Raw genomic sequence first — 27,778 nt, forward strand, 5'->3', positions numbered from 1 at the left:
ATGGCTGAGCTGCTGGATGTAACGCTGAACTACAGACGTTCCTGGAAGCCAGCAGAAAACGGAAGGGCGCTCTCGAACCCCCGTAAGTACACTGCCACCCACCCAGCAGCAGATACGCTCACCTCTGCGACGACAAATTCGAAGCGAACAGCATCCAGTTCGGCTGCATCTGAGAACTATAAGAAAGCCAGGGCAAATGAGCCCAGCAGGAACAAAAAAAAACTCTGAGAAAAAGGATGAGGGTAGCCGAAGATAAAGCTAGCCGAGCCAAACAAAAGCAGCAAACCGCGAACACAACGCGTAAAGCTAGAAGCTGTTGTGATAAATATCGCAGAAGCTTATAGTAATGCAGATGTGCTGAAGAACGTGCAGTTAAAGTAAGGCCCGCCAAGAAAACAAAGGCTGTAGATGGTATCTCACAATTGGAATGAACATCGGGATTTTCAAAAGACCAACTACTGCACTTGGCAATTCCATTCTATGCTTTTGCAAGAACAAACTGGATAACACTGCTCTTCTGTAAATATCAGCCATATTACGGATTACTGAAACCTTTCTAGCATGCGAATACTACCTCTTATAAAATTTGTTTCGAAATCTCAGCTGAGAGTCCAAGAGGCACAACTGCAGCTTCTGATATTTGTCTCGATTTACATTCAATCCATGTATGTATATAATATTAAGCTTTTCGGGTTTATTTGCAATTACTGAAAATAAAGTGTGGGAAATTTGCAGAGGAATAACGTATATCCGCTCCACGTCTCTCCCTATATTTTATTTTATTTCTTTACACTTTTAAATGGCGGGATGAAAATTCACAAAATGCTAGGGTATTCCACCGTCTGTGTGAACAAACTTTGACGTAAAACTGTCGTTATTACGGCAGCTTCTTTTTTAACACCCTTTTATTAGCTCGGGTTGTATGTATGTATGTATGTATGCATGTAACGGAATCTTTGAGCTTACTTTTCACTGGCTTCTAAAAATCTGATCGACTTGAAATTTTGCACACCTATCAAGGACCGATGACAATGCAATAATTTGATAAAAGTTTTCCATTATCCTTATTAGGATTGCCAGGATTAATATTTTCTTTTTTACCTGTGGGCAAAAAGTAAGGTGAATTTGGTTGTAAAATGAAAAAATCTTTTTTTATTCTTGTAAATCAGTTTCTCAGGCTCCCTCCACGAAATAAGTTCTTCATCCCGATTACTTCTTTATCACGGCCGATAACTGCATAGCTTTAGACTCACAGTCGATAAGAAAGGAATTAAATATAACACGAATATATCGAATCATTTATTCACTGACTGCAATGATAACAATAATTTTCATTCATAATAAACAAAAAATAGTTTAAAGAAACTAAAAAACACGCTTTTTTGCTAATCGAACTAAAAAGTAGAAAATAAATTTTAATGACAAAGAGACCTATAATGAAGTAATAGCAAATCGAACGATCAGTCATAGTCAACTACCTCAGAACAGAATTATAACAAAAATTAAGATACAAATAGAGTAATTCAAATTAGAGTTTAAAGCGTGGGATGCATTTTGCTTCACTTTCATAACCTCCTGTACATAGGTAGTTGCCAATAGAATGATTGTAATATTTACTGTATCAAGTTTTTTTAAACTATTTTTTATTATGATTTCTATCGTCTTATTTCTTAAATTGTGTTGAATTATTTTTGTTTTGAATCGATGTTTTTGTATTTCTTTTAGTGTATTTCGTTAGATTTTGTATATGTTTCTATGTTGCCATGGAGGTACATTAATTTCAGTGGAATTTTCGTGTTATTTATTTTTTTTTTAATTTGTTGCAGTTTCTTTAGATAGATTGGCTTGCATGTGTACATACGTAGTTGCTAATTTTTATTGTACGCGATAGGTCTACGCGACCTTCTAATCGAGGAGCCATTTTGTGACTTGTCCCTATCTTTTAAATTCACTCTCTGAGCAGCCGTAAAAGCAATAGGCAATAATACGACCTAAGTGCATAAAAAATTTCAATCCAGCCATCAGAAATGGAATTTCAATTCCAACCCAATAAGAAAAAACATATAATCTTTATTAATACCAATCCAAAATTGAGAAATTTCTGAGTTTTTATTTTTAATTGCTTCTGGAAAATTAAAAATTCTGAAATTGGAAGAAACTTATGCAGATAATTTTACGATCTAGTCGCTAGCTCTATTCGACCAAATACAAGATTGATAACAGCATTATTATATTTCTTGCTTGCGAAAAATTACAACATAATAAAATACTAATGCAGGCAACGGCACGGACAACAAATCGAAATAATCGGTAGAAATTTCAACAGAGTGACGCTTGTGTGGCGCTGTGGGCAAACCGATCGAAATTGGACAACAAAGTTTTGTCATAATTTTGCAATCGGTTGCGTGTGTATGACGTAGTTGATGATTTTTCTCATTTCTCTCGAAATTTTGGGTGTGTACATGAGCGCACAACTGGCAACTTTAAGCAAAATATTTTGTGAAGCAGTAGTCTTAGCATATCTTATCTACTAGGGCCATCATGGGGAAAAGAAAAACAGGAGCGATGAATATAAAGACAGAAATGTTAAATTAAAATCGTGGCAGATTTGAATAATATAAAAAATTAGAAAAATATTAGGAAGTAGACAAAAACACTATTACTGAAAGTGTGAAAAAAGTCTTCCCCCCCCCCTTATTTCAAGCACAAATAAGTGCTATATATGAAAATCATTTTTTTTGTTCACTCAGCAATGACCAGCGTGAAACTGAAATCGTCTGCAAATCCACACTTGTGTGGCGAAACGAGCTTCAACCAATTTTTTCCGTCTATGGCCAGCATAAAAGATGGCTTTGAGTACACGTTAAGAAAGTTGGTTGCCAGCTATCATCAGTTTCCAATTTATTTCTTGTTCAACATGCCGGTAACCAAAGCTGATAAAAATTTTTGTAAACAAGAAGATTTATACAAAAATGTATTTTTACGTAAAAAATTACCTACTGGACCTTAGTGCAGTGGTAGTTATAAAAATAGGGAAGTTAAAGAAATGTCACAGGTTATTTTCGCCCCATTCAATTTTTTTGTTTTCATGTTTCCGCTTCATTATAGTTCCTTGCCTTAGCCACTGAAGGATGACAGATTTACCAGGTTTGGGCAATAACTATGAGAAAAACAAAATAATGAGGGGAACTTCGAGGGAACCCGCCAACCGAATTCTCTCTGTCCAATCAATCTTTACTCAGATAGCAACGCAGCAACATGAGCGAAGACCGTGTTGATTTTTTTATATCTACCTGTGGGCAAAAAGTAAGGTGAATTTGGTTGTAATATGAAAAATCTTTATTTATTCTTGTAAATCAATTTCATCCCCTTCAAAATAATCCCCTCTCGATGAAATACACTTATGCCAACGATTTTTCCAATCCCCGAAACATGCCAAATAGTCCATTTCCGGTATAGCCATCAGCCCCTTCTTCGATTCAGCTTTTATCTCCTCAATCGACTCGAAACGCGTTCCCCGGAGTGGTCTCTTGAGTTTTGGGAATAGCCAGAAGTCACACGGAGCCAAATCAGGCGAATATGGTGGTTGCGGAACGATATGCGTGGAATTTTTGGCGAAATGGGCACGAAGAACGAGTGCAGTGTGAGACGGTGCATTATCGTGATGCAAAAACCAAGAGTTGTTGGCCCATAATTCTGGTCTTTTTAGACGAATTGCTTCCCGTAAACGACGCATAACGCTCAAATAATATTCCTTATTAACAGTTTGACCGGGTGGAAGGAATTCATAGTGCACCACACCACGAAAATCGAAAAAATCTGTCATCATGACCTTTATTTTTGAACGACTTTGACGTGCTCTTTTCGGTCTGGCCTCGCTTTTAGCACGATGTTCGCTTGATTGGTCGGTTGTTTCAGGGTCGTAAGCATAAATCCAAGTCTCATCTCCCGTAATGATGCATTTGAGCTTATCCTGATAGTCTGAAAGCATTGTTTCACACACATCAACGCGACAACTTTTTTCCAAGAAATTGAGAGTTTTCGGTACCAAACGAGATTTGACTTTTCGTAGGCCCAAATGGTCTTTCAAAATGGTTTTCACAGATCCTTCTGATATTCCAGTAAGTCTTTGCAGTAAGGTCTTTAACAGTAAACCGACGATTTTTGAGCACTAACTCCTTCACTTTATTGACGTGTTGGTCCTCTGTTGGCGTCGATGGTCGTCCGGAGCGCTCCAAGTCATCAACACGTTCTCGACCCTCTTTGAAGTCTTTGTACCACTTATAAACATTTTTCTGCGACATGGTCGAATCACCAAATGCCGTCTGCAACATGCTAAACGTTTCCGCAGCCGAAATTTCATTCCGCAAACAAAATTTGATGGCACTTCTCTGCTCAATCAAATCAGACATTGTAAAAATCAAGAAATGCACTCTTGGTCGTTTGGTAAACACAAGCGTAAATATATTACTGATAATGACATTCACATGAAAGTTGGCCCAGATGTTATTAACAGTGCTGCCAACTCATGAAAAAAATAACTAGAGCGAAGTTTTAATCCCGCGAAGTTTGACAAATAAATTCACCTTACTTTTTGCCCACAGTATATTACCAGGGAACTTTAGACAAATACCAGGTATATACCTATGAAGTGAGACTTTCAGCTATTAGTCCATAGATGTGGGTAGGAGTATTTTTAAACATTCCGAAATGTCTTGTTTTTTTCGCCTGTCACCTGTCAGCAATATCCAGTTCATTATTTGTTACGTTTCATACAGGAATGCATTTTTGTCGCTCTTAAAAATGTCGAATTTCGTGCCTTCAAACTACGATTTGCCGACATCGTGAAACCACTTGTGAAATGCTGTTCTCCCGGTTCAAAAGGAAGTCTTTTTTGCATCGAATCGTAACGGGTGATGAAAAATTGGTGTATTTCTCCAATCCCAAGCGTAAACGATCGTATGGTCCGCCCGACCACAAGCCAAAAACAACGGCCAAAAAAAAATCGATGATTTGGTATGAGCTATTTAAGCCAGGTGAAACAGTTGACGGTGTACTCTACCAACGACAATTGGCCGATTTCAACAGCGCTATACACCGAAAACGCCCAGAATATGCCGATCGGCGTCACAAAGTAATTTTTCTTGATGACAATGCACCGCCACATGCACCGTCACATCGAACAAGAGGGACCCGGAAATTGGTGGAGACGTACGATTGGGAACCGCTGGTGCATGCGGCTTACTCACCAGACTTGGCGCCTTCCGATTATCATTTGTTTGCATCGATTGGCCACGCACTTTCCGAGCAGCGCTTCAATTCTCACGAAGAAGCCAAAAAATGGCTCGATGATTGGTTTGCTGCCAAAGACGGCCAATTTTTTTGGCGCGGCATCCACAAATTGCCTGAGAGATGGGAAAAATGTGTCGCTAGCGATGGCTATTATTTTGAAGATTAAATTTGTAACCATTTTTTGTTAATAAACGTTTGAAAATTAAAAAAAAGTCTCACTTTATAGGTATACACCTGATATGTATAACTTTATAAAAAGTAAGATAAATTTATTAAGCGCATTTCACACTGATTTCAAAATGAGGTCACATCTTAATACACATAAAGAACGATCACCACATATCGCTCACACAAAGAGTACCTACAATTAGTACAATCATCCTTGGGAACAGCCACAGTCACTCTTACAATTTCGTTTCGGATGTCCAAACCTTGTAATCCATCTTCGGTGGCTCAAAATGAAATATACTTCCAATGCTTTTAAAGCTGTCCGCCTGAAAGTATGCACTGAAAAGTTGGCATGCACCTATCAAAACATACAAAGTATTTAAGAACAAGAACAAACATATGACTCTGAATGTAGGAAATGTACATTTAATAAATGCACGAACACATTAAGAAAAAGCGCAAAATGTGCGAGAGTGATAAACGCGCATTCACAAAAATATCCTTACCTTAGAGAAAAACATCTGTAAAATAGTTGTCGTTAGACTCTTCGGAAATGCATTGGTGTATTTGTTTTAATTGTGAATAAGGCGTAATGTTTCCTAGCTGCTAACTTATGTTTGTTCGAATAAACTCTCTTCTCTTTGAATAACTAAATTGGAGCACACGTGTTTTTTTAATTCTCGATGCAACTTAATATTATATTAAATCTTAAAACACCGCTGATAAGCCGCTCTTGATGGAAAAGTTTTTCTAATGTTTATGTCATGGTTTTTTAAAAGAAATTGTTCCCTAAGATTTATTTATATTTGAATTTGAATTTGAAGAGGTCGAGCCAAGGAGCACCATGAGATTTGGTGGCTCCTAAAACACTCAGGCTAAAAAGCCCATTGTATTTAAAGCTCTGGAAAGGGGGTAGATAGTTAAGGAGGGAGGGAGAAAAGTATCAGAGAAAGAGATAGGAAAGAATAGAGACAGAGATAGAGATAGTTAGTCCTGTGAGAATTTTCCAGATTCTTTGGCGAATCTGTAAATATCCTCCAGTTTTAGAGAACGAATATTACTCATTCCCATGACATCGGAACCCAATACCCGTAGTCGCGCTCTAGCAAAGGCAGGACACTCACAGAGAAAGTGCTCAGTGCTATCCGCCTCCTCCAAGCAGGACAGGCATACCGGGTCCTCGATGATTCCAATGGTGGTCATATGCTGACCCCCTGGGTTGTGTCCTGTAATGATGCCGACCATCAACCGAATGTCTTTCCTTCTAAGTTTTAGTATTGACAGTTTTCTGTTCGGACTTGTCACAAAACACTTTGCAGTTCTGCAGCGTTCTAGACCGGACCATCGCTCTTTATGTAGATTGCCTACATAATCGCAGATCCAATTCTTGATTCCTGCGGGACTGATTCCGATTATTGGCTCTGGCCCCTGTGGGGGCACCGCTGATCCACGGTTGGCCAATTCGCCGGCAATTTCGTTTCCTTGAACACCGGAGTGTCCCGGAACCCATATAAGTACAAGCCTGTTTTGTCTTGCGACAGAATTAAGCTTCTTCTTACATTCTTGAACAATCATCGAGGTTTGCTTCGCGTTCTCCAGGGCCTTCAATGCAGCCTGACTGTCACTGAAGACTCCAATCTGTTTCCCGCTCCATCTCCTCTCGATTATCCATTCGGCTACTTTTAGGATGGCAAAAACTTCTGTTTGAAAAACAGTTGCCATTCCCCCCATAGCATAGTGATACTTATTACTATCGTTTAAGTACCATCCGGCTCCAGACCCTATTTCAGTCTTGGACCCATCGGTAAAGAAAATATCCGTCAAACCTCCCTGCATGCATTCTGGATTGCTCCTTTGCTCACGCAATGGAAATCTGACATCAAATTTCCTTCCGAACGAAACTGTGGGTATCAGGTCATCTTTAGGTGCCAAAAACAGTGGATACTGCTCCGACAGCAACTTAAAGATTTCTCTGTGTCCCGAAGTTCCATCTTCTTATTTATATTAATAAAGTTTACTTTAAATTTTTTGTTGGATGTCAATAACACGCGGTGTTCCCAAGCAGTCCCCCATCCAAGTACTAACCGCGCCCGACGCTGCTTAATTTCGGTGATCGGACGAGAACCGATGTTTTTAGCGTGGTATGGTCGTCAGGCAATGGCAAGCCTTCGAGTGTATTTATGCCATGAAAAAGCTCCTCATAAAAATATCTGCCGTTCGGAGTTGGCTTGAAACTATAGGTCCCTCCATTTGTGGAACAACATCAAGACCCACACCACAAATAGGAGGAGGAGCTCGGCCAAACACCCAAAAAGGGTGTACGCGCCAATATATATATATATATATATATGTATATATATATTATTTTAAATTTTAAATGGTTTTATTTCACGACCTCGATGAAAATCAAAGCTGGCCAGCTGTCAAAAATGTTGATTTTTGCCTCTTGGGTATTCCATTTCTAAGACTTAAAACTAATAAAATATAAAATATATCAAAAATACAATTAACATTGTTTTGTAGACACAAAGAGTTACATATATGGAATGAATACTTACCCTTTGCCAAACAGCAAACAAATCCATGTAAAATAAAAGAAAATATAAAAACGCCACGAACGTATACCCCAACCCAATACATGGATAATGCACGTGCAATTCACTCTGCCATTTCTAAATTTATTTAAATGCAAGTGGTTAAGAAGCCAGTGAAATTTCTGCTTAAGTATGCATAGATTTGCATTTGCTTTTATTTGTTTTTATAAATTAATATGGCTTTCGCCGTAATTCCTTCATCCACTGCTGCACACATTTAAAGCGTGCGCCTATTGATGAAAATAAAATAAATATGGTAATCGCTTTGATAATGCCATGAGGCCAGCGATGTTATCATTATTCCATCAACCATCTGCCAAATACAAAATAAAAACGAAAACAAGTATCGCACACATATACAAACGCACACACGTATTTTCCACACGATTTTGTTAATTTGATTTCACAATTCTTGTTTACGCTATTTACTAATGCCAATATTTACCAGACGAATGGGCAAATGAGAGGGCTAACAATCGATTGAAGGCAGCTAGGCTTACGGCCGCGCATAATTATGCCTAATACCATACATACCTACTTAATAAAGTCACCGCCCGATTGCACGCAGTGAGCGCGGGCGCAGCAATAATAATGAAAATAACAATTGTTGTAGCAAAAGCAATGCTAACAAAAATCCACAAAATAACGGCATAAACCTCACTCACTAACCGTAGTTCAAAAAGTCATACACTTGCACATCTGCACGCCATTAAGTAGTACATATCACCTAATACACACATACATACTCATGTATTTAACTCTGAATATAATACTAAAACCATACGTATGGCTTGCAACAGACATGCTCAAACATGCATACCTACATTCATACATGTACAAACAGTTGTAAGCTAAAATAATAAATAAAATATGAAGCTGTCGCCTCATTCCAACACCTGGCACACCACATTGCCCGGCTGCTTGGCGAGCGCCACTACCGTAAACCATTCACCAACTCCGAGACACACTCTTCCGTTCTCATTTCCTTTGTGATACGAGTATGCTGTGAATATTTGAGCGCACAACCCTTTTGAAGAACAACACGAATGCCGGCCCATCAACGAGTGGTTGTGTTGGATATGCAATAGCAGCTGTAGCAATGACAAAAGCAACAAGCTCACTGTAGTTGGGAAACACTGACATAGCGAAAGTTACTTGATGGCATACTCAAATGCTAATGCGCCTAACATTGTGCTTCAATAAATGTCATGAATATGTGTATTGCACGATATTGTATAAGTAACTACATACGTACATATGAGGGTGGGAAAGCACAAAAAAAGCTGCACGTGAGTCACTATTTTTAAATAGAACACAACTGAGCTGTGTGCACACAAAGCTTCGGCACCTGCATAGGGATTGATTTTTATTTATTTATTTGTTTGATATGCTTTGCTTAACTTTGAACTTAACGAAATTCGGATCTTCTAACCGCGCCAGTCATTTCGGCAGTCTTTCTCGTGCTAACCGGCGTCAGTTGGACAGACTTAGTGAAACCAAGTTCTTTTCCGCCTGATCTTTCGAACGCAGAGAAGGCCTTCCTCTGGTGCCGGAACCGGAATTCGGACCTAACATATGTTTGTAAAATGGCTGTTGTTGTTGTTGAAGCAACATAAACATTCCCCATATGCTGCTGAAATGACAGTCCTTGGCCGGGTATAAATCCGGGTCGTTCCGGTTCCCATTGACGTGGGAATGGCTGTTATTGAAGTCCACTGATTCTTGCTCTCCGCCTTGAACCTGCCCAACAAGCAAACGAACCTACGTACTTCGGATTCGGTTTTCCATGTGTGAGCATGCAGCCTTCTCAAGTTCGTATACTTTTATTCGCCGTACTGTAAATTTTATCAATGGTATGACGGCCTCGAAAGGGTTAGCACCACGAAAGGATGGGCAGCACGAATGGGTAGGGTAGGCCATCATCGCATGGAAAGTCCCAGTGCAGAGTAAGAGATCAAATAAGGCAAGGGGAACACCGTCCAAGGATGGACTAGGATCTCGAGGCCGACAATCTCTTAGCCGAAACTAATTATCGCTAAACCGCAACAACGGCCTTGGATTGATAATGGAACCCAACGATGCAGCGGAAGCAGTGGTCCACCCAGAACTGTCATGCTAAAAAAGAAAAAGAATGACGGCCTCGATTGGGCTACCAACACTTTCAGTATTACTTGTGTTATCACGACCGCACCGATATTGAGTAAACTAGTGTTGATTGATCGAACAGATCAGTCACAAAATTGTGGTGATTTTTAACAGGCAAAATATTAGCTTCAAGTCGGCAATACCATCTGCCCTAAATTTCAAGTACTTCCTAACTCATTCTCGTATGCAAACTAAGTATGGTGCAAGGCGTTAAAGAGAAAAGAGAATTTTTAAGATGAAGAAGTTGAACTAATCGGTCTTACTAACTTAGATGAGTCAAGGAGCTGATTGTTCAAACTGGAAATAGAAAATCAACAGAGTCGATGGTGCCCACTCAGGAGTCATTTAGCGCATGAAGGTGACATTTTCATTTATTTACTGATCTCCGTTTGATAAACCACAATGTTCTTCAGCGTTCTCTGTCTCATATAAGCGTCCTCTGTCTCTCTGTCGAGCATTCGCACAGTAAATATTGGATAGTCGCTATGGTCTAGGCAATGAGGTCCTGAGAAAGTTCTATAGTGGCTGCACGTTTTCGTTGTAATTAATGCTCCTCGATCTGACAATTCCTCCTAGCCATGTCCATAAAAAGCAACGCTGCTCTCTCCTCTTTTTATAATTCGAAAGGGCATTTGAAAGGCACTGGCATAGAAACTGCGCGATTATTGCAGACAATGGTACCAGAGCTTTTCAACTCTGGACTCAAACCATCAGCTCCGACATCAGTCTAAAGAAATACGAGGTCACTTCAGACAGTGTTGGATATCAAATGGCTCTAAGCGCCCCTTTTCATTTCTGAGATGAAGCTGACGGTATTACGCGGAGCCATTTTACACGGTGGCAAAAATTTTACAGAGTTGCAAACCAAAGACATAGCGGCATATATGCAACGACTTTTCGTGCTTTGCTATTTCCCATATTGATGTTTGTATGAACTGATGTAAATACCAAACCGTTTGACATACTCTCTCTTCTGCTTACATACGAGTTTTTTCTTAGCTTTCTTTTCCTTTTTGCAATGCTTTGGATGTATGCGAAACGAAGACGTTTGCCGTTTGACACAAAAAAATTCTTCACAAGAAAAACGTAGGAATCTAAAAAGTCTGTAGCATCTCTTTTCTCCTGCAACAGCCTTTTAATACCTGCTAATACTCGTATATGGATTGACATGCAGATGTATGTATTTTAATACGAGCACAATCGTTCCAATAACGAGTGTGTGTGCGTTTAATGGGACAGATATCTGTAAAATTTCGAAAAAAAAAATTTTTTTTCATAAAATGTTAATATAATCCTTTAAGAATATGTCAAAAAAATTTTAGAACGTAAATTTTAGTATTTCTTATATTATAGATCATCAACCGTGACGACTCTATTCTTAGCGTTCGAGCGCTGGGAGAGGTAGAAATTTCATGTATTTAAACTTCAGACGCGTTTTTCTCAAAACTATATTCTTCGAATTGACGTACACAATAACTCGAAAAGTTATTGACCGATCTCAATGAAATTTTGCACACATCTTTTCTATGATATTATTACTTTCTATGTGAATTTACAAGTTTTCGAAAATTAAAAAAAAATAATTTTTTCGAAGCAAAAATAGTAGGAAAATTCGCCACAAAACTAATTTTTTTTTTAAGCATTTTATTCCACAATTTTTTTCCCCCTTTTGTTTTAATTCATATAGAAACTATTATTAATTACACCGGCACACAAAAAAAAAAAATTGTCTGTACACCGGGCGCCACCTATCTACGGGCATGTTTTTCGACCCGCTGAATACGAATTTCAAGTCAGTTTGGGCCGTCCAGCCTTCAATTTCGAGTAAATTGCAAACAAATCCAAAAAATAGCGAAAATTCGATGTTTTGGCAAAAAACAAATTTTGAGATCTAAGGAAAGCATAATTTTTTATGTATTTTGATCCGTTACATACTAATTTCGATCGTACTTATTTTTATCGGAATAGAGAAGAGGAGTTCCGGAAGCTTTTCACAAAGGACGATGAGAACTGGGTGGTGTACTGTTCCAATGTTAAAAGCTTGGTTGATGAATTAAAACCTAATATCTATAAAGACGATGAGTGGATACTCTTTATAGATTCATCAGCTAGAAGTCTCAAAGCTGTCTTGCTTCACATTGGAAACATATTAGCGCCAATTCCAATGGCCCATTCGACGAAGCTTAAGGAAACCTATGAAAATTTGGAAATTGTATTGGACAAGATAAAGTATTCAGAACACCAATGGCAAATTTGCGGGGATCTCAAAATCGCAACACTTCTTTTAGGCCAACAATCAGGATTCACAAAATAGTCCTGCTATCTATGTTTGTGGGATAGCAGAGACAGAAAGAATCAATATGTGAAAAAAATGGCCTAGAGTCTAATTAAATGTCGGTACTCAAAATGTAATACGAACACCATTAATTCAACCTTCAAACTATCTGCTACCGCCACTTCACATCAAATTAGGTCTCATGAAACAATATGTCAAAGCTCTGGACAGGGATGGGGATTGTTTTCAGTACTTGGGAGAAAAGTTTCAGGCGATAAGTGATGCCAAATTAAAACAGGGAATTTTTAATGGACCCCAAATTAGAACTCTATTTCAGGATGTTAATTTTATAGGTAAAATGAATGATACGGAGACAGCAGCTTGGGTAAGTTTAAAAAATGTGTGTCATAACCTTTTAGGTAAAAATAAAAGTGAAAATTACAGGACAATAGTCGAAGAATTAGTGACAAATTACAAAAACTTAGGATGCTTAATGAATCTAAAATTACACTTTCTAGATTCTCACATCGACTACTTTCCTGAGAATCTTGGGGAGTACAGTGAAGAACAGGGAGAACGCTTTCATCAAGACATAAGTGAAATGGAGACTAGGTATCAAGGGAATTGGAATATCAACATGATGGCAGACTATTGCTGGACACTCAAAAGAGATATACCAACAAACGAAAGAGAAATCCTCTCCGTAGATCATTTGAAAATAGAAGAGTTCGATACCACCGGACAACAGTTTGAAAGTTAGGAAAATCGTTCTTCTAATTTTTTTTATACGTCATTTTCATAGATCTTACAATTTTTTTGCACTTTCAGATTTTAATCTTGTATTTTTTTAATAAACAATGCAATAAAATTTATATACATAATTGTGTTTAAAAGATTTCTTTCAATTTTTTCAACAGCAATTTTCTGCTATTTTATCCATTTTTTGCTATTTTTGCTATTTTATTCGAATTTTCGCTAATTTTTGGGGTTTTTTGCAATTTACTTGTAATTGAAGGCTGGACGGCCCAAACTGACTTGAAATTCGTATTCAGAATTGAGAGTACATCCGCCATTTTAAATGATTAAAAAACAAAATTTGTTTATATTATTTAAATGTTCAAATAAACTGTATGCCATTTTTGAAAAAAATATATTGACTTCTTCATTTTAAATAATCTTAATGAAAATCAAGGAAAATATGGCCGTTTACAGGTATCTGTCCCCTTAAGCCCAGTTAAAGCATCGAGAAGACCTCATCATGCTTTCGACTGCATACATTTACTAATTTCTTGGGTGTGGGTGTGCGTTAGCAATTCGTATCACAACTCCGGGTCTTCTGTTGAAGCTTAGGGTCCTCTGAAGATGAGTTTGGCAAAAACCACATGCAATTACACCTTGCACAGATTTACCACAAGCAATCCTGTATCCCCATGTGCCTGCGAGGATGTGGCGATGCCTTTTTAACGCTGAGTTTTGCAATGCTCATAAGGGGTTTTCAATGGGGATGCCCGATTTTTAAATGTAAATTGTTAAAGCGAATTGCGCTAATTACCTTTTCGCCTGTCAGTATTTAGTAGAGTTTTTTGTTTATCATTGCATTTACCTAGAGATAATCGCATCTCTTTGAAGTTTAGACGTGAGTTGGACACGCTAGCTTTAATCATATTTGGTGCTCTAAATAGTTTAGTAAACCTACGAGAATCCGCTTATTTAACCAATCTTTGCTTGTGAAACTGTTTGGTATCCAAAGAATTGTCGAACTGCAGACTTTTATAAATAAATATTTTCGCACCGTTTCGCGAATTAGGTGGATTTCTAACGAGGAACTCGGTACCAGTACAGTTATATGGAAATTAGAGGAAGAAAGTGGTGATGCCTGGGGCGCATACTTTGAGAGCCGGAATATACTGTTACGATCTTTCTTACTTTAAAATTCAAATAAAACTCTTACAATAACTCTCTGTGTTCGATCACTGGATTGCTGAATAAAACACAAAAATGCTTTACTTTATTTCTAAATGAATCACTTTATTACTTTTCGTTTATTCGACTTATATACATGTGCTTAATAACCATGGTAATTTCTGGCAGCTCGTATCTTCTGGCAAGTTCTGTTGTGACGGTAGATCCAGAAAGAGTTCAATGTCGCCCTATCTGTTGTCGCCATCAAGGCTACTTCATGTTTTTGTCTTGGACTCTCCTTCGCTATTGTTGCCACTCGGTTCGCGAATCTTCGCTATTGCAACAATATTAATAAAAGCATTTATTTGTACAATAAACTTTGGCGTGTTTTATTCAACAATACCGTAACCACCAATGGTGATAGATCATCGACTACTGAGTAATTCACATCAAACTGGACAATATGGCAGTTAAACTTGAATGAGTTTCCAGCGTCCCTTTCGAAATACCCGTTATTGGCTTACTTTGTGTACTATCTTTGAAAAGCGCTTAAGTGATGCAAAGATACATACATAGACCAGAGGATCATTCCCATGGCAGACGGTTCTACGTTACCGGAATGACTCTGGTTTTTCCCGACCAAGAGCTGCCGCCCCAGTAAACAAGCCCTGTTTAGTGAACAGTCTATCACCCCACCCCTTAAGTCACAGGAGAAACTCCTCGCACCCATCTTGCTCCAAATACTTCTCTTCAGGGCTGGTATCGAATCCAAGGCGAGCAGTATTATATTGCTGTGTATGCCATAAACGGCTCCACCCGAACTCCACCTAGGTTAGGTGCAACAAGTGCAACGGGTGGAGCGAGCTTAAGACCTGTTCAGGCCTTAAGTCGCATAGGGAGTGATCCACACGATATCTGGCCACGTGTTGCTCCCGCCAGCAGGCGTCTTTTGCCTCAACGGCTACTACCCCCTCCTGATAGGCTGGCACCTCCAACCGCCACAACAATCCATTCCTCCACACAAAGGAGCCTATTGGAGCAACACAACTCCTCCAACACACCCGATCCTCTTCCCTCCAGCTCCAACACAGTGCGGGGACAATCCAGCAGCTCTTGGTCCCCCGCACAGTCTGCTCCGTGTGTCAGACCAGAATACCTCGGAACCTGGCATCAGTCAAATGCAATTTTTGCAATGGCTCGTGTCACTTTCGGAGATGTTCCAGCCTGCGCACCACCCGTGAGTGGACAACTGACTACGTTGCTCCCTGCTGCAGAGCTCTGCACTCCACCATCAAGCCGCCCCCCACCATCAAGCCGCAACAACTACAGCGAAATACACAGCAGGTCCAACGTAGGCAAGCAGACATGTTACAACATCCTTAGCTAGAAGCTTTAAGCTTCTACAATACAACTGCAACGGACTCACGAATAAGATCGACGAGATAGTTGAGTTTATAAGCTGACAATAGCTGCGGTCCAAAAAACCAAGCTGCACGCTAGGTCCTCCCTGATCACCAGGGAGGGCTATAACGTGCAAAGACATGATCGCGAGCGAGGTGGTGGTGGCCTTGCGTTCATAATCTACCACACTGTGCAGTATCGTCTCATTGACGAAGGCATCGACCCCAGGGACAGCACCTTAGAATGTTAAGGTATAGCTGTCCGGTCAGGCGATGCCGAGCTCGAAATACATATATAATATTTACATACCCCCTGTCACCTGACGCCCGGCAGGATATCACCCTGACATAGGGTGAAAACCGATTGGTTGTAGGTGACTTTAATGTGCATCGCGGTCTCTGGCTTTCAAGCCTGCCAAACGATCGTAGGGGACAGCTACTGGCATAGCAGATATACGATTCGACATTCATCACTGTGAACGACGACGCCCCCACCAGGATAGTGGGCAATTGCAGCAGCTAGCCTGACATAACAATTGCTAGCGCTGGTCTGATAAATCGCATACCCTGGCGACCTATGCTATCGCTTGCATTAGACCACTTGCCCATTATCGTCTCGATTGAGAGACCTGCCGACTTCGTCTCCGCGAATCACCGATCCTATATTAACTTTAACAAAGCTAATTGGGCCGGTTTTGCGGAATTCACCGAAGACACCTTCGCCGCTCTTCCCATCCCTACTGATGTGCGCGCCGGCGAACGCGCTTTCCGCAAGATGCTCACAGCTGCTGCTGCTTGCTTCATTCCCGCTGGAAGGCTCAAGGACATCCGTCCTAATTTCCCAGCCGAAGTAGCCAGTTTAGCAAACGAACGTGACCACCTACACCAGGTCGATCCCGGGGATCCCCGCATAAGGGATCTTAATTTGGAGATCCGACAACTGGTAGACCAACATAAGTGGACCAAATGGATTGAGCATCTGACGACCTGCAATTTCACCACTGGTGTGAATAAGCTCTGGTCCACCGTTAGGTCTCTGTCGAACCTGACGAAGCACAACAACAAGGTGGCAATCACCTTCAATGGTTGTACTTCCCCGGACCCGAAGAGATGCGCAAGCTATTTCAGCCGACTTTTTACACTGCATCCTCCGGCCGACAGAACCAAGCGTCGTGCCACCAGACGATTGCACAAACTGACGAACGACAGTGCGCAACTTACTTTCCAGCGATGAAGTTCAGGGGGCCATCAATAAAGCAAAATCATCAAAAGCCATTGGCCCTGACGGACTGGACAACGTGATGCTGGAGCACCTGGGACCTTTGGGAGTAGGATTTCTTACAAGGGTCTTCAATCTGTCGTTGTCCACTCTCATCATCCCTGACAAGTGGAAAGCAGGGAGAGTGGTCCCACTACTGATGCCTGGAAAACCCGCCAACCAAGGGGAATCTTATCGCCCGATAACTCACCTTTCGCCAGTAGTGAAGACACTTGAAGCCCTTCTACTCCCACTCTTTACGAAACATCTGGCCCCAGCCCTACATCAGCATGGTTTCCGTCGAGTGCATAGCACCACCACTGCACTCACCGTCATAAACGCCCAGATAAACCGCGGGCTTAACCAAAATCGCCCCTGGACTGTCCCCGAGAGGACTGTCCTAGTAGCGTTGGACTTGAAAAAGGCTTTCGACACAGTCAGCCATTCCTCGCAACTATATGACATTTATCAGACGACACTCCCACCAGGGCTGAAGAGGTGGTCCGCCAACTATCCGAGCGGTCGTCACCCGTCAGAGATTTTTCGTGACCATACATCTAAACAGACGAAGATTAAGCAAGGCGTACCGCAGGGTGGTGTCCTTTCACCCTTGCTGTTCAACTTCTGCATCTCGAAACTCCCCCAGCAATCAGAGGGAGGTTCCTTGGTCACATACGCTGACGACTGCACGATAATGGCGTCGGGCAATGACATCGATGGCCTGTGCTCCAAAGTGAACAACTACCTCACCGACCTTTCTCGCTTTTTCACTGCGAGGAATCTTCAACTTTCCCCACTAAGTACACGGCGACGCTCTTTACCACCTGGACAAAGGAGGTCAAACTGTCTCTCAAGGTAAAAGTCGATGACACCCCAATTCCAACAGTAAACAATCCTAAAATTTTGGGTGTAACCTTCGCCAGTTTGCTCTCCTTCTCTGCGCACACAACCACAATTGCCACTAAAATCCAAAATCGGTCAGTTCTAAACTATGCTGCGCCTGTCTGGCCACCTGGAACCAGTGACACGCAATGGATAAAGCTCCATACATACCAAAACAATGCCATTCGGACAGCGACGGGCTGCCTCCTAATGTCCCCAACACAACACCGTCACAACGAGGCCAACATGCTACCTGTTAGGGAGCATAACAAACTGCTCAGCAAGCAGTTCCTGTTAGTGTACTACCGTAGGTTTCACCCTTGCAGACACCTGCTTGAGCCAGAGCCGCCTCCCAGGCACGTCAGGAGATACCTACTACACTACGCCGACGAGTTCCAGGACAAAACAAACAGACACCAACGGACCAGACAATGTTTAGACAGACATTAAACGACATTCCCCGGGAGACTGTTACCCCCTTCACAAGCTCCCGTAAGGGGAATTCCGTAATCGAAGTTCAACCACCACCAATTACAGATGAAGAAGTCCAGCTTCCCCGTGAGACCCGCGTAACTATGGCACAATTACGTTCTGGATATTGTAGCAGGTTAACCTCCTACTTATCCAGAATTGACCCCGACATACCAAACATATGTCCGGCATGTGAAGGCACCCCGCACGACAATAACCACCTTTTCACATGCCGTTTAAAACTCACTCATCTAACACCCCTTTCCCTCAGAGGATCTGGCGACTTTGCACGTTTGCCAGCTAACCCAGCGCTCGCTGAGTTGACGCGAAGCCCATCTTTCCAGAAGTAGACCGCAGCTCCTCTCAGGGTTCCATGTCTAGTCAGCCCATCAACCCAGCAGTATCTATCTATGCCACTGTGACCGGAAACCCAAATAAGCCAAAGCATTTGGATACAGTCTCTCTGCATCTTTTATTACAGTGACCTCCACTTGGAAAATACTACAGATGTCCGAAAGCCTAAATTTTAGCTTAATTGAAGCTTCTTGTAGAATACTATCCCACCAACCTTTCCTTCCTCCTTCGAGCCAGTACCTAAAAAAATATCCACCATGTATGTATGTACATTTCCTTGCAACGAAGTGTTGGCAGACAAAAGCGATTCTGTGCTAGTGTTTAATTTTGTTTCTTTTAGGATTGCTACAATTACGCGAAAGAAGTGCTACGCCTTCTCTAGCATATCTTAGTACAAGATCTGTTAAATTTTTGTTTTTCTGCAATTATGCAGGACTTAAAGAACCCCCCTATTCCGCTTGTAAAGCAGGCTAAAAAATTGCAATGTCGTATTAAAGTTTTGCTCTATCATCGCTTTATGCCACGGTCGCACTTTTGCTTCAGAATTCAAAGTTGCTCGCCTACAGTCCCAAGTGAAAAATGAAATTGAACATTGGAAGAATGAAAAAAGGGAAGAAAAACTAATCACGTTGAACGAAGCAACTGAGTGTATTGAAGGGTGCGAAAAACAGATAAAAACGAAAGGATGAAAAATGCAATATACTACGATAAAATAACCAAAGTTTTGCATTCTTACAAAGCGAACTATGCCAACAGTAGTCCTTTTTAAACACAATATTTCAAATGGTTGTTATAAAATTGGATGGTGTGAGACATGAAGTGGAACAGGAGGCATTAGGGAGAACCTGTCTGAAAGCCAGCTAACCAAAGTAAGTGACTGGCTTCTTGAGCTTCCTCAAATGTATACCTACAATGCATGCGTGTGCGGGTTGTATGTAAGGCATGTTAACGCTGTTGACTTGTTGTATTATTGCTTTGTTGTTGATATAAATCCAACACTTTCGCCATCGGCCGAAAGCACATCCAAACAAACATGCAACCTTAATTTTTGGTTTTAATTTGATGGTTTGACATTCAAAAGGGGCTTATATACGTATGAGTATATATATTTTCTTACTTAAATGGAAAGAAACTGCGAACGGTTTAAAAAATAAATTTTAATTAATATTTGAAAGTAAAGAATGGTACAAATACAAGGTGGCGCAAAAGTAACCTTGCGATGTTTTTTGGCTGTAATTTAAAAAAAAAAATAAAAACTTTGATTCGTCTTGTGGATTATTGTTATTTGGTCTTTTAATTTTTTTTACATCAAGTCGAGAATATGATGTCATGTAAATGGCCGCCGCCAGAGTTGATTGCCATTTGAGCCTTTTTTATGGCATTTTCCATCACTTTGGCCAAAAATTCCGGCGATAGGTCCTCACATTCTTGACGGATATTGTCTTTAAGAGCTGCAAGAGTCTGAGGCTTGTTGACATAAACCCGCGACTTCAAAAAGCCCCACAAAAAGAAGTCTGGAGCGGTCAAATCAGGCGATCTTGCTGGCCAGTGCAAATCGTCAAAACGGGAGATTAGGCGCCCGGGAAATGCATCCTTTAGCATATCGGTTGTGGCACGTACATTATGTGCCGTTGCACCGTCCTGTTGGAACCAACAGGCAGTAACCGTTTGGCCCGCGACGTCTTCGAAGAAAAAAGGTCCGATGACTCCTCCACCGAAAACAGCACACCATACAGTGACTTTGAGCAGGTGTAATGGCTCTTCGTGGGTTATACGCGGGTTTTCAGTGCCCCAGAAGGGTAAATTTTGCTTATTTACGTACCCGCTAAGATGGAAATGGGCCCCATCACTCATGATTATTTTTGATGAAAAATCATCTTCCTCTTGGTGGTGATTAAGGATGGCTTGAGCGTATGTTAGACGCGATTGGCGGTCAGCAGCTAACAGCTGATGCACCGTCTGGACTTTGTACGGAAACATCTTCAAATCTTGTACCAAAATTCGCTGTAAAGACCGTCGACTGATACCCATTTGCGTGGCACGTCGTCTGGTTGATGTCGACGGCGCTTCCATGGCATCCTCGGCTACAGCAGCAATATTCTCTGCAGAACGGCTACTCCGGGGTCTGCCACGCCTGGCAGCATCTCGTGTTGTGCCAGTCTCTTCGAGGCGAGCGGCTAAACGTCGCAGTGTTTCACCAGTAGGCGTTGAACGGCGAGGAAATCTGCGACGAAATTCACGTTGTGCCAAAGTTACCGACCGGTTAATGGTCAAATAAATAGTCAGCAATATTCCGCGTTCTGGAGCAGTGTAGCGTAACATTGTTTATTAACGTGTATTTCGCATGTGTTTACTACACAAATGTCAAAACAGAACTGACATTAGGGGCCAATCGCAAAATTTATAGCATTTTCTGATAGGAGGATTACTTTAGCGCCACCTGTTATATTTTCTTACTTAAATGGAAAGAAACTGTGAACGGTTTAAGAAATAAATTTTAATTAATATTTAAAGTAAAGAATGGTACAAATAGAAGTTATTAGCGAAAATTGCCAAGTCTAATATTAAAACAATAAGTTTAACAAGTTTATGTTTAACAATATAAATGATTATTTCACTTAAACCAAGATTTTATTTTGTAAATAAGTTTTAAGTTTAAAACCGATCGCGACCCGTACAATTCTGTTAGGTGTTTGGCCGAGATGTAGCGCGCGTTCCACAAATGGAAAGACCGACAGTCCGACAGTTTAAGCCGATTCCGGCAGATGGTTTTTTATGAGAAGCCTTTTCATGCTGGTACTGTGCTTTGCTAAGCCTCCTCTGGAAACTCCATCCATCTATGGGAATCTGGGCTCATTGGAAACCAATTCCGTCAACCCAACTTTTTTATAATGAGGTATGCAATGTTATCAATCGCGTCGGAACTGTCCAATTATTCTGCCTGTCTTAACTCTTTGTGAAATGCTAACTCTTTGCAATACATAAATTCCTTCAAAATCGTCACATCATAAGAAATAAAGCTTTGTAAATTCACCACTCATCGAACTCGGATTGCATCAATTACTCTATCATGTCCTGACTTAAGCGGTATGTATCTCATGTCTTACTACCATAGACCTGAACATACCGATGAAAACTCTTTAGCGAGTTGTTGCTCGTAAGCAGATCATTTTGAAAACGAAAGGTTTTTTCTACAAATTCTGCTTTTCCTCCACTTTTACTCAAAATTTCTAGAGCTAGCAACCCAGTGTTTTGCTAAGGGAGCCGATTTGTTAAGAGAGAACGAGAAAGCTTTTATCGTTGAATAATGGTATTGAACGAGAAAAGGGCGCCTTGAGAATATATAACTCGCAATTATTTAGCCTGATTTATCGGGATTAAATTGAAACGTGCAGGGTTTGCATTATCTATAGGTAATTAATAAAATTGTCAATTGCGATGGTTGAACAAATCCTATATCCTTAAACATAAATCGAACTTTATATAAGAAGTTACATAGAAGTAAGTAGAGGTTAGGTTTGGCAGCCGCATCGCACATAGAGACAGCTTTGCCAATTAGACCACGAAATGGGTCCGTTGTGAGCACTAATTGACTATTTCCATTCATTTTGAGGATCTTCCATTAGATTCAACCTTCAATACGAAGATTGTCCATATGTTTTTCTAAATTACACCGTAAAGAGATGGATAATTTCAGTGGCCAAATTCTCAAAACGAGATACGCGAGGGCATTATCTCGATTTCAAATAGATAAAGAGACGAAGACCGACTAAAATAGTGAGTACGGAGAATACGAAATGATGTCTGACAGAAAACGTACCGGAAAATTGTACCAGGGGACTCAGAAAACGTTTCAATATCGACGCTGTGATAAAATCGCATTCTTTCCGCGTAAAATAAGATGGCATATGAACTCGGCCGCTGTGGCCGAATGGATTGATGAGTGACTACCTTTTGGTAGTGACCAGGTCCGAAACCACGGGCTCAAAAACCAAATGATATAAAAGCATTCTAGAAGCGGTTGTCCCTCCGCAAGCAATGGCAAACCACTGAATGCATTTTGTTTTTGTTGATTTGACTTTTTGGTATTTGGAAAAAACTTCCTTAATGGTTTGCTGATCTTCAAAGTATGTTTTCGTATCTATTCGCAAGTAAAGTATATATTCGTTCCCCCGACAGTCGGTTCTACGTTACCGGAACGACTCGGATTTCTATATATATAACCGGCCAAGGACTGTCACTGCAGGAGCACTCCCCGTACATGTATGGGGAATGTTTTTGATCCTATAACAACTAAAACAACAACAACCGAATGTATTTCAGATCCTTATAAAAAACTATCTGCCGTTCGGAGGCGGCATATAGGTATACACATATATATAATTGGCGCGTACACCCTTTCTGCCGCAGAGGCAATGCATAAGTTGCCAAATTTTTTACCCGTAGTCATGATGTCGTCCAGACAGACCAAACACGTTTTCCAGTGAAGTTCCCTCAATACATGCTCCATGGAAAACTATTTCACACCGGAAAAAGTGTCGAGAATGTCATCTATTCGTGGCGACATGTAACTGCCCTTTTTCGTGACTTCATTCAGCTTTCTGTAATCCACATAAAATCGGGCGTTTCCATCTTTCTTTCTAACTATCACAACCGTTGAGCTCCACGTGACGATGGCTCAATTACTTCACTTTATTGCCAATCTTGGATTATTTGATTTGCTTCCTCGCCCTTTCCTAATAGAACTCGATGCGGAATTTGGCGAATTGCCTCTGCATCTCCTGTGCCTATTCGGTCTGTGTTTATTCGGTATTTCTGTTGTGATTCGTCGCAGCTTACTATGGCTTCTATAGCTCAGCATTTTCCAATTAGAGCTCCTTTATATAGAATAACTGCTGACTTGAAATCATTTAGTACCCTTACAGAAACCCTCGTGTCCTTTCCCGCCTTCACTAGAGTTCTTCCCACGATTATATTCGCCTTCTCCTCAGCAGCTTCAATGACCCACACTTCACTTGTCCCACAGCCTGCTTCCACAATAGCTCGTATGACTTCTTCACATTTTGGCGGAATCCGCTGACGGTGATTGAGTGTTACCTTTCTGGACTGTAAGGTGTGCTCATATCCGGTACTCGGAAGCATTTCCATATTTTGGCATGACAGAACCCTTTTACCCAAATGATTTCCGTCAGTAAAAATGTGTGAACTATTGATTTCAGTCGCCCATGATTTCAGTCAGTAAAAATGTGTGAACTATTGATAAAGCTCTAATAACGACCTTGCAAACTACCTATGCAGAAATCGTAGTTCTCCCTCATGGTTCCACATTACCGGTTGCCAAGTCTGACCGGATGATCAAGTTCATTGCACCTGCGTCCAAAGTAAGCACGTAAGATCGACCATTTATTGCTCTCCTTACGGTCAAATTGTTGCTTTTCCGTCAAATTTGCGGGACAGACTGTGGGGCATTCAGTTGAATAAATCAACCCCTTTTCGTTTGCCGCTTCCAGCTTATTTCTCTTCCAGACCTCCGCCTCCAAGGCTACTGCCGCCTTGTACATAAAACCCGACCGCTAATCGCAATACACTTGAAAGTACTTAAGTAACACCCGCCACTCTCACAGAACGGCTTAACTTTTGGACTTTCGTTTACCATCTTTATAACAATTGAAGGTACAGTGAATGCCATTTTTCTCTATTACCTCTGGAAATTTCACCGTCTTCCCTGTCGTTATTGGCAACTCCAGGTATAAAGGACCCTACATCCTTAGCGACTTTCTATCTCCTAGCGACAGAATTTAATATTTAGTTTTGCTGTAGGAAGTCGGACAAGACAAGACAAGGATAGGGTGTAGGCAAAGACAGTAAAGTCGCTGCTAATATTCACGTACCAATTTCTTTTTCTTGATTGGCATGATAACCGCTTGGCGACTTTGGCCGAGTTTAACAAAGATCCGCCACAACTTTATCGGGTCTCCCCGGCGCCAGTTGGGCACCCCAAGTTAAGCTAAGTCCTTCTCCCCCTGATCCTTCCTCTGACTACGTCTTAATTTTTGAATATTCGAATTGTTCTTTTTCTGGTGGTGGAGTAAGATTTCTATGTTATAAAATGTCTTAATGGAACTCAAGCCGTTGTGAATTATGTAGCTCGATTTATACCTATCACAAGCAACCGAAACTAATTGCTTTAATGAACTTACCTTTCGCTTTTTTTGCACCAGAAGCATTTCAACCGATTGTATTGAGAAGAGTACCTTGTTTTTTTTACCAAATGCCGTTTTAGTTGTAAGATTGCAAGTTTTTGGTTGTTTTGGTTGGATGTTGTTATGTTCACTTTCTTCTTCCATTTCGCTTTGGTGCTGGTATGATGTCATCTTGTAACATTCAATTATTGCAACCTAAGAAGTCTATGTGTGAATAAAAGGTTTCGCTTAACGAGAGGAAAATATTTTGTTAGAAACAAGTACACAACACGTAGGTAGAGCACTAACAAAGTAAGGACTATTAGTAATACGACACGTAGAATACGAGTACATATTGGATTGGCATGTGGAGAACATCTCCAGCCGCATGCAGCAAGCCCTGAACATAACAAACAAATGGTGCGCCGCCAAAGGGCTCTCTATTAACCCATCTAAAACAGCGCTAGTGCCTTTGACTAGGAAAAGGTTATCAACATCAAATATCCTGTCCTAAATGGATCGACTCTTCAACCCTCCACAGAAGCGAACCACCTTGGTATCAACTTTGTCAAAACGCTCGCAGTCCCAGAATGACTTATTGGACGTTCACTACAGTTGTAAAGCCCTTAGTTACTTATGCCTCCATAGTATGGTGGCCCAAAGTTAAGCAACGAAAGGCGGCAAATGATCTCAACAAATTGTCGGTATAACAGCAGCAATGAAAACATAACAAACTGACGCATTGGATGTGCTCCTATGCATACCACCGCGTCCCGTCTTAATTGAAAAAGAAGTATGTTTGAGCGCCTTAAGACTAAAAGGCAACTCCGACCTAAAAAGTGGAGATATGAGAGTGAAGATCTTAGAAGACTTCCGACACACTCCTATTCTTCACAGAGTGGACATATTATCTCCCAAACCCATTCTTTTCAGGAACTTCCAAGTCTTCATTAAGGAACATACAAATTTAAAATATCGAATTTCGAATGGGTCTCTACCCAACTAGCTTCCGGGCAGAAATACATGCCATTGATATATGTGTGAGGGAATGTCTCCGTAGCTAAATGAGAGGAACTCACATTTATATACTTTCAGATAGTCAGGCGGCTTTGAAAGCCCTTCTATCAACAACATATATATATATATATATATAATTGGCGCGTACACCCTTTTTTGGGTGTTTGGCCGAGCTCCTCCTCCCATTTGTGGTGTGTGTCCTGATGTTGTTCCACAAATGGAGGGACCTACAGTTTCAAGCCGACTCTGAACGGCAGATATTTTTTCTTCTATCAACAACAATCACCTCAAAAATGTTATATTACTGCCCGGATCTTCTTAATAGGGTTCCTGGACACGAGTGAAATGAAATAGCGGACCATCTAGCAAAAAAAGGGGCAAACATGCCCCTAATTGGTCCCGATCCTTTCTGTGGACTTTGAAAGGGCCACATCAACGAAATTCTCGAGAGGTGGGAAGTGAAGAAGTTCATTGAATACTGACGAAACTCTATCGGTCAGTGACAAGCGAAACAATTCCTAACGTCGGACAGAGAAATTGCTCATAAGCTACTTTCACTTGCAGAGGACACTTAAGACTTTTAGCTGGTTACTTCACAACCCACTGTAGCCTGAGATATTACTTGAACAAATTTGGCCTCTCTGAGACCATCATCTGTCGATTCTGTGAAAATGTTCTGTTCTAGGCAGAAAACGGCTACATCACCTTGGTGGTACTGCCGTGCCTCCATATAAACCGTGGAACAATAAACACTAGAATGTGCCAAAATTTTAAAAAAACCTTAAAATATTAAGTACCTCAGTAGCCTTTGCGCAGTTGAAAGTGAAGTTATGCATTCCGGACTATTTTCGAGAGCAGTCGAGTACTTTTGCCGACTTTAAAGCCGATTTCAACTACTCGAAAAGGGTAGATTAAATGCATCCGAATGCTTAGATATGAAGCCCTTATGGGTACTTGCTCAAAGAGACTTTGCGGAACTGCTAGGCTGGTGAGCTGGCTAGGCAGAGAGCCGCAGGGTTATTTTCCTATCTGAGGGGACCGTGGCTTCTTCTGAGATGTAGGCTACACGTTAACTCACTGAAAGTGGAGCAAGAGAGCAAGTCGTGAACACTGTAATGAGGCTTAATATCTCCTTTACAATCCCGCTTACTACAACCCGTTACAATGCATGCATCGTGAGATATAACTTACTAAGGACATCCAGCGGAAAACATTCTTTACTTGTCCTAATATTTCACGTCAAGCAGGAATGAGAATGAAGTTTGATTCAGCCATATTTACCAAGCAGACAAAGTTATTTTTAGCACTTTTTACGTCATTGCCTAGTAGCTATAGGAAATTGCGAACCACACGCGCCTGCTATTGAACTGTGAAATGTTTTTAAAACATTGTTTTTCTGCAATCTATTTATTTGCATTGTAGTCTTTAGTTTGTCTTAGGAATGTGCCATAAATAAAGTCTTAAATAAATATTGAAATGTTTGTTCAATATTTCACTAAGTAAAATTATGCTATATAAGGCTTGCCAAAATTAAAGTGAGTATCAATTTGCAAACGTTGAACTTCTTGGAAAGATGAAATTTTTCGCGGCTCTATTCTTTGTTATTGCTTTAATAGCCGTCCTAGTTCAAGGTAAGTTTCCCAACAACTTATTCAATTCGTAAATGCAATTTAAACATACTATTTAAAATATTTACAGGACGACGGGGTGGTCCAGGAGGTGCTCCACCACCACCTCCACCATCAAACTCATCAGCCCCACCACCACCACCACCTCCACCATCAAACTCATCAGCTCCACCTCCACCTCCACCCTCAAACGCATCTTCCTCAGCCTAA

At 40.8% G+C, this 27,778-nt stretch overlaps 2 pseudogenes; one reads left to right on the forward strand and one right to left on the reverse strand.

The window, feature by feature from the left end:
* LOC128857633 (uncharacterized) lies at window positions 1–27,778 on the forward strand (annotated as a pseudogene).
* LOC128859441 (5S ribosomal RNA) lies at window positions 7,497–7,615 on the reverse strand (annotated as a pseudogene).

The sequence above is a fragment of the Anastrepha ludens genome, chromosome 3, assembly GCF_028408465.1.
Source record: "Anastrepha ludens isolate Willacy chromosome 3, idAnaLude1.1, whole genome shotgun sequence".
In the NCBI taxonomy this organism is placed as follows: Eukaryota; Metazoa; Arthropoda; class Insecta; order Diptera; family Tephritidae; genus Anastrepha; species Anastrepha ludens.